Consider the following 8421-nt stretch of genomic DNA (forward strand, 5'->3'; position numbering starts at 1 on the left):
AACATAGTGTGGACCTTGGAACGCTGGGTCAGCACAAGTTCATAACACTGCTTGTGCACACATTAAGATGTTTTCCCAAGGCATATGCGGGTCTATGACCTCCAGCTAGGTGATAGCCCTTGTACAAGAAAATAACAAAGATAGTTTAGAGTAATCAATAACCAGAGATCAAATTGCCAACATCCGTTGCATCATTGAGAAAGCAAGAGTGTTCCAGAAAAACCTCTACTTCTGCTTTATTGACTCTGCCAAAGCCTTTGACTGTGTGGATGACAGCAAACTGTGGAAAACTCTTCAAGAGACGGGAAACCAGACCACCCGACCTGCCTCCTGCAAAATCTGTGTGCAGTTCAAGAAGCAAGAGTTAGAACTGGACATGGAACAACAGACTGGTTCCAAATCAGGAAAGGAGTATATTGTCAAGGCTGAATATTGTCACCCTGCTTACTTAACGTCTATGCAGAGTACATCATGAGAAATGCCGGACTGGATGAAACACAAGCTGGAATCAAGATTGCCAGGAGAAATATCAATAACCTCAGACATGCAGATGACACCACCCTTATGGCAGAAAGTGAAGAGCCACTAAAAAGCTTCTTGATGAAATTGAAAGTGGAGAGTGAAAAAGTTGGCTTAAAGCTCAACATTCAGAAAACGAAGATCATGGCATCTGGTCCCATCACTTCATGGGAAATAGATGGGGAAACAGTGGAAACAGTGGCTGACTTTATTTTGGGGGGCTCCAAAATCACTGCAGATGGTGACTGCAGCCATGAAATTAAAAGACGCTTACTCCTTGGAAGAAAAGTTATGACCAACCTAGATAGCATGTTGAAAAGCAGAGACATTACTTTGCCAACAAAGGTCCATCTAGTCAAGGCTATGGTTTTTCCAGTGGTCATGTATGGATGTGAAAGTTGGACTGTGAAGAAAGCTGAGCGCCGAAGAATTGAGGCTTTTGAACTGTGGTGTTGGAGAAGACTCTTGAGAGTCCCTTGGACTGCAAGGAGATCCAACCAGTCCATTCTTGCTGGGGGCCAGCGTGAGGAACTCCACCCATGGCAAAGGTCATGAGGAAGGAGGCTTGGCATACGCAAAGTCGTGATCAAGCCTCAGGAAACCCCCTGTTCCTGAGAATCTAACCCCAAAACCAGAGTCTGTTTTATCCTCTCACCTACACCTCTGACTTTACGGGGGGCTCTCCCCCGTAACCGTTTCTCTCAGAGAAGGAGTAAACGTGCAGCTCCAAGGCAATACAAATTCCTGGGCGTGACAAGAGTGTTTCAGCTTACGGACTCCTCTGAAGTTTATCTAGCCCACCTGTATAGGTTCTTCCGGCCACATGTGATTGTTTACAGCCTCCCAACCTGAGAGGCACGAGATGTTTTAGACTTAACTAAAGGCAAATTCTTTTGGGGAGTTAGAAATTATTAGTATAGTGGGTTGGTTAGGAATTATATTGGTGAAGGGTTTTTCATTTGTTGTGTCAATAATTGCTGCTAATTCCCTGCTCTGGGTGGGACAAGGATGTCTCAGGTCAAACCTCTCTGCTGGCAGACTAGCTTGTGTGACAGGATTATCCATACTCCTGCCACTACGCATGTGATTGTTTACTACCTCTCAACCATAAACTGCACAGAGAGTTTTGGAGTATTTTGAGAGTCTTAATTAGCATAGGACCTTTTCTTGTTGAGTCAATGATTGCTGCCAGGCCTCCATATCCTTAGGCACCTGGGAATATATTAATTAATGTATTTGGAATATAGAAAAGGAAATATAGTAGTTTTTAAGGTTAGCAATACTAGACTTTTTGAGTTAATGGATTTTCTCTTTTATAATAGATCACTGTGCTTTGTTATAAATCACTGTGTCCTTGCTATGTGAAAATGTAACTTTATCACTATCTTAAGACTAAATAGATCTTAAGGGGAACATTGGTGAAAGGATTTTCATTTGTTGGGCTGATGTTTGCTGCTAAATCTCCATGTTCCTGCCCTTATAATGAATATAACTAGCATATAGGAGAAATAAGTATTAACCTTTAAGATTAATCATGTTAACCTTGGGTTAAATAAATTCCTTTCTTGATTGTAACTCACTACACCCTCACCCTATAGGAATGTAACTTTATTTGGAGGGTGGTGTCTGGTTTAAGAAAAAACACCTTTGGAAGAAATAAGTTTTTTGGTTATCAGAAAGAAAGGATCATAAAATCCCTAAGACCTTTTTATGTAAAGCACCTGATTTTGATAAAGGTCAGGACTGCTGACCGCGCCCCCCCCCCCCCCCCCGCCCCATGACTCTGTATTCATCCCTATATGTAACAAAAGGTATATAAGCAAACCCAAAAATAAACAAATCGGATCAGTTTCCGGGAAGACTGATTCCCCCATGTCGTTCTTTCTTGCTCCTCGTTTTTCTGGCCGAATTCCCATCTGGAGCATGGATGCTATTCCATGTAGACCGCATGGATGCTATTCCATGTAGACCAAGTTATTCAGCCTCTTTTTCTACACTTATCTCCTACTACACTATCCGTTTCTAATCTCTCTATATCTGTAATTAAATATGTATTTTTCCAAAGACGCCGATGCCATCCCCACCTTCGAATCACCCTGGATCCACTGGGGCTGGACCCTGGCACATTCTGAAGGAGATCAGCTCTGGGATTTCTCTAAAGCTGAAACTCCAGTACTTTGGCCACCTCATGCGAAGAGTTGACTCATTGGAAAAGACTCAGATGCTGGGAGGGACTGGGGACAGGAGGAGAAGGGGACGACAGAGGATGAGATGGTTGGATGGCATCACTGACTCAATGGACGCGAGTCTGAGTGAACTCCGGGCGTTGGTAATGGACAGAGAGGGCTGGCATTCTGCGATTCATGGGGTCGCAAAGAATCGGACACGACTGGGCAACTGAACTGAACTGAACTGAAAATCACTGCAGATGGTGACTGCAGCCATGAAATTAAAAGACACTTGCTCCTTGGAAGAAAAGTTATGATCAGCCTAGACAGCATATTAAAAAGCAGCGACAGTACTTTGCCAGCAAAGTTCCGTCTAGTTAAAGCTATGGTTTTTCCAGTAGTCATGTATAGATGTGAGAGTTGGACTAAAGAAAGCTGAGTGCCAAAGAATTGATACTTTTGAACTGTGGTATTAGAGAAGACTCTTGAGAGTCCCTTGGACTGCAAAGAGATCCAACCAGTCCATCCTAAAGGAAATCAGTCCCGCATGTTCCTTGGAAGCACTGATGTTGAAGCTGAAACTACAATACTTTAGCCACCTGATGTGAAGAACTGACTCATTTGAAAGGACCCTGATGCTGGGAAAGATTGAAGGCAGGAGAAGGGCATGACAGAAGATGAGATGGTTGGATGGCATCACCAACTCAATGGACATGAGCTTGAGTCAACTCCAGAGGTGGTGATGGACAGGGAGGCCTGGCGTGCTGCAGTCCATGGGATCACAAAGAGTTAGACACAACTGAGCTACTGAACTGAACTGAATCAATAAAATGGGAGACGTGACTGGGGACACAGGAGGCTGACTTCATTTTAGCACAACAGATACTCTCCGCTTACCAAGACACTAAATAAAAGTGATGTGGCTCTGAGGAACAGGGCTCTTGATCCAAGAGGTCTTGAGTCCCCTGGTCCTATCTTTAAAACTTTAATTCTGTCTCTAGTTTTGTTTTGTTTTGTTTTCCCCTCAAACTGCGTCAACCACTCTCGGTCCCTACGTGCTGTGCTGGCTGCAGCACAAGGGAAGCCCAAGAATACTGGAGCGGGCAGCCTATCCCTTCTGACCCAGGAATCGAACCAGGGTCTCCTGCACTGCAGGTGGACTCTTTACCAACTGAGCTATTAGGGAAACCTCGCACAGATAAAAGCATTTGCTGAAAATAATGCGCCTGGGACTTCTCTAGTGGTCCAGTGGCTAAGACTCCACGTTCCCAGTGCAGGGGACTGTCCATCTCTGGTCAGGGCACCAGATCCCCGATGCCTCAAATGAAGATCCCGTGTGCTGCAGCTAAAATGTAGCACAGCTAGATTAATCGATTAATTAAAGGGGGGAAAAAAACAGTGCCTGTGGCAGAACAGGTGCCCTGTTATTAGTTCTCGTGAAGTCTGGATGCTCACCTGCCTCCCCATGAAGCCAGGAGAACTCTGAGGGAAAGACCCAAGAATGGCATTTCGCTTTCTCCTTTCCTGGAACCTGACACAGGCAGGATGAAAAGGACACATTCAGAGCCCCGGAAGCTCACCCCTGCTTGAAGCCAGGTGCAGCAGAGACCCGGAAACGGGATGTGTTTCTTCCTGCTTTGGTGACAGGTTGCTGGGCTCTCACCCATGCAGCCATCTGGAAACCTGTCGATCCGGTTGCTGCTCACTGAGCGTTTTCACCTTTGTGTGCTTTGTTGCTCAGTCGTGTCCAACTCTTTGCGACCCCATGGACTGCAATCTGCCGGGCTCCTTTGTCCATGGGGATTCTCCAGGCAAGAACACTGGAGTGGGAGTGGGTTGCCATGCCCTTCTCCAGGAGATCTTCCCAACCCAGGGATGAAACCCAGATCTCCAGCATTGCAGGTGGATTCTTTATCATCTGTGCCTGGGAAGCCTGTGAATACTGGAGTGGGTAGCCTATCCCTTCTCTAGGAGATCTTCCTGATCTAGGAATTGAACCAGGGTCTCCTGCATTGCAGGCATATTCTTCACCAGCTGATCTACAAGGAACGCTTTGGCCTTCTGCTGATACTCTGTCCAACTCCACTGCCTGGAAACACCTGACTTACCTTTAATGCTGCAGGAATCAAGGCACCAGGATCCCTTAGACAAGGGGGATAAACCCCCTCCCACGTCCTGTAGCAGCTGGCATAGTGCAGAGCCTGAGCTGCAGGCACAGCTGAGGAACCCCGTATGAAGGGGACTGTGGGTCTTAGGAGAACCCAGCCACCACCAGTCTGAGGGATCTGGACCGGGGAGAGCCCTGCAGCAGGAGGTGAGGCAGGTGACGAAGGGCTGGGATTGGGGCATGTGGGCAAGAGACGGGAACATCCAGGAAAAGGAGAGGGAGCCCAGGCGAAGTCCTCCAGGTCTGTCCCCAGAGTCTGGGACCTGTACGACGGCATGCTTGGCACCATCCAGGACGGGGAGGCCTTTAGGCGATAACCTGATAAAACACCTAAGGAGGATCAGCCAGGTGGAGGAGACACACGAGGCAGGGCGTGGGGAGGGTGCAGAGCTGTCATGCCCTCCCTGAGTGCGCCACCCCCAGATGCTCCCTGAACCCCTTCAGTCAGGGTTTGAGTGTGAGTGTGAGTGACTCAAGTGAAAGTCAAAGTGTTAGTCACTCAGTCGTGTCTGACTCTTTGTGATCCCATGGACCGTAGCCCACCAGGCTCCTCTGTCTATGGGATTCTTCAGGTAAGAATCCTGGAGTGGTTTGCCATGCCCTCCTCTGGGGGATCTTCCTGACCCAGGGATTGATTAAATAGGGATTAAAAAACAAACTCTCAGCTGCACATAAATGCTACATTTTTCAGAGTAGAAGGTGCTGGCTTTCATCAGATTCTCAAAGGGTCCCTCTCCAACACAAAGGGTAAAGAATCACAATGTGAGGGATCCTCATGTATACATTCGGAGGAAAATGCAGACAACTCACATTAGGGGGCACATCTGGGGGGCTAGGCTGGCCATCTTCCCCCTCCCCCCGCCACTCTGCCCCAGGTACCAGGCCACAGCTGGACAGTCGTCCACAGCCCCAGCTGTGGTCGGCCAGAACAAAGCACAGTAGGTCGTGTGCCCGTGCCTGGCGCAGTTCCCAGGCCCCACTTAGCTTATCAGCCTCTCTGCCCTTGCCTTGAGGCTCAGACCTTGTGAGCTGATAGCATCCTCTCCTCCTGCCAGAGTCAACATTGCCTATGAAGCTGGTGGCGCTCCCAGAGAGGGGGCTGGATGCTGTCATGTCGCCGAGGTGCCAGGTGTGTTTGGCCTCATCTCAACAGGCCCCTTTGACCTCTCTCCTCATCTCCCTGCTCCCGAGGTCCTGTAGTGCTTATGTGGGTCAATGGATCCAAGGATGAGAATTCTTCCCTGTCTAGGGGACCCTGGGGGGGGGTCTGTTGTCAAGACCCAGCATTTTCAAATCTCGGCCGCTTGGACCTTTTGTCTCACTGGTGGGAACCCTGGTAGAGCCTGTGCTTGCAGGCACCAGAGCCGTGTGCAGGGGAGCAGCATCCCGGGGCAGGCAGCTCTGAACCTGTGCTTAGCGAAGTCCCCAGCTTGTGATGGGACACAAGAGGAGACAGTGATCAGTCGAGTATCTGCAGGCTCAGGAATTCTATGTGCTGTCAAAGCAGCCAAGGCCTCCATCTCCGTGCCAGCACCGTGTCATACAATAGAGATTTGCAAAGATGCCACGCCAGCGTTCCTGCTGGGTAACCCCGGAAGAAAGAAGCAAGTTCTGCATGTGGTTAAGACTCAGAAGGCATCTGTCAAGAAGTATGGACTGTGCATTGGGGAAATCGGGTCAGGCTGGCTGAGCCAGTTATTACAGGAGTAGTTTATGGCAAAAATCGTAGCTAAGGAACCTAGAAACATGAAAGACCTTGACTTCTCATTCTTTGTGCAGTTAATTTCACAAGCAGGAAGGAGGAAAGCTATGCTGGTTGTTGCTGGGAAATGAGAACAAATAACTAGGTCGGAAAAGATGACATTGGGGGTAGATGCAACCCAGCAACCTCAGTTTAGATCAAACAGACAGCGGGGGCTACCAGTTCCTCACCTCTGATCAGAGAGCAACCTGAACCCTGAACTAGTCTGTGAACAAAAACACCCGATCGGGGCATCAGTAGAAAGTGTGGGAAAGGCGCATCCTGGAAGGGCAGGCTGAGAATCTCCACCCAGGGCTTTTCACTGGGTGCTGGCTCATAGATGGCCGTCTTCTCGCTGTGTCCTCATGTGGTGGAGGCAAGGGGTCCCTCGGGGGGGTCTCTTTTATAAGGACACTAATTCCCCTCTATGATGGCTCACCCTCTTAACCTAATCACCTCCCAGAGGCCCCATCTCCTCATCCCATCACAACCTGGGTTAGGATTCAACATGAATCTTGGGGAGACACAAACATTCAGCCCATCCACTTTAGCTGCTGCTGCTGCTGCTGAGTAGCTTCAGTCAGGTCCGACTCTGTGCGACCCCATAGACAGCAGCCCACCAGGCTCTGCTGTCCCTGGGATTCTCTAGGCAAGAACACTGGAGTGGGTTGCCATTTCCTTCTCCAATGCATGAAAGTGAAAAGTGAAAGGGAAGTCGCTCAGTCGTGTCTGACTCTTAGTGACCCCATGGACTGCAGCCCACCAGGCTCCTCCATCCATGGGATCTTCCAAGCAAGAGTACCAGTTTAGCTGATGTACCCTTAAACCAGGGAAACCCCAGTGACTCTCTGGGTTACATGTATGCTTGATTCTGCCTGTTCTCCTGTCTTGCTACTCAAAGTGAGGTCCACCAGCTGCAGCACCATCCCTGGGAGCTTGTTAGAAATGCAGACTCGGAGGTCACAAACCTGTGAGTCAGAATTAACAGGAACCCAGGCAACTCTCAGGCACATGGACATTTTGGAGAAATGCTGGTAAGCTTGATCCCAGAAAAGGTGTGGTCAAGGGAGACACGCAGTCATGGTTGCAAATCCTGTCTCCACCCTCCCACACAGGTGACCCACTGCAAGTTACTCACCTCCTCTGAGCCTCAATGTCCTCGCCTGCAAAATGTGGACAATCACAGTGCCCAGTTTGTAGGACTGGAAGACGAATTGCATAGGCTGGTGTATGAGAAGATCCTGGTGTGTAGTGGGTTATTGGTGGATAAGAATTCTTTTTCTGGAGCTTTCCTCCTGGCTCTGGAATGGAGGTTCCAGGTATGGAGCTGGGAAAGCAGTGTATTTCCTCAAATGGATGAATTACTCCCAGAAGAATTTTTGCCTTTGAACTAAGGTGTTGGAGAAGACTCTTGAGAGTCCCTTGGACAGCAAGGAGATCAAACCAGTCAATCCTAAAGGAAATCAACCCTGAATATTCATTTGAAGGACTGATGCTGAAGCTGAAGCTCCAATACTTTGGCCACCTGATGCGAAAAGCCTACTTATTGGAAAAGACCCTGATGCTGGGAAAGATTGAGGGCAGGAGGAGAAGGGGGTGACAAAGGATGAGATGGTTGGATGGCATCACTGACTCAATAGACATGAGTTTGCACAAACTCAGGGAGATAGTGAAGGTCAAGGAAGCCTGGCGTGCCGCAGTCTACGGGGTCACAGAGATTTGGACATGACTGAGCGACTGAACAGCAACACTGGTGCAAGGTATTGCTTTGGATCATTTACAGAACCTCACACCTGGGACTGTGCCCAGGCAGCGCCCTTGTGCAC

Source organism: Ovis aries, chromosome 2, assembly GCF_016772045.2.
Source record: "Ovis aries strain OAR_USU_Benz2616 breed Rambouillet chromosome 2, ARS-UI_Ramb_v3.0, whole genome shotgun sequence".
NCBI lineage: Eukaryota > Metazoa > Chordata > Mammalia > Artiodactyla > Bovidae > Ovis > Ovis aries.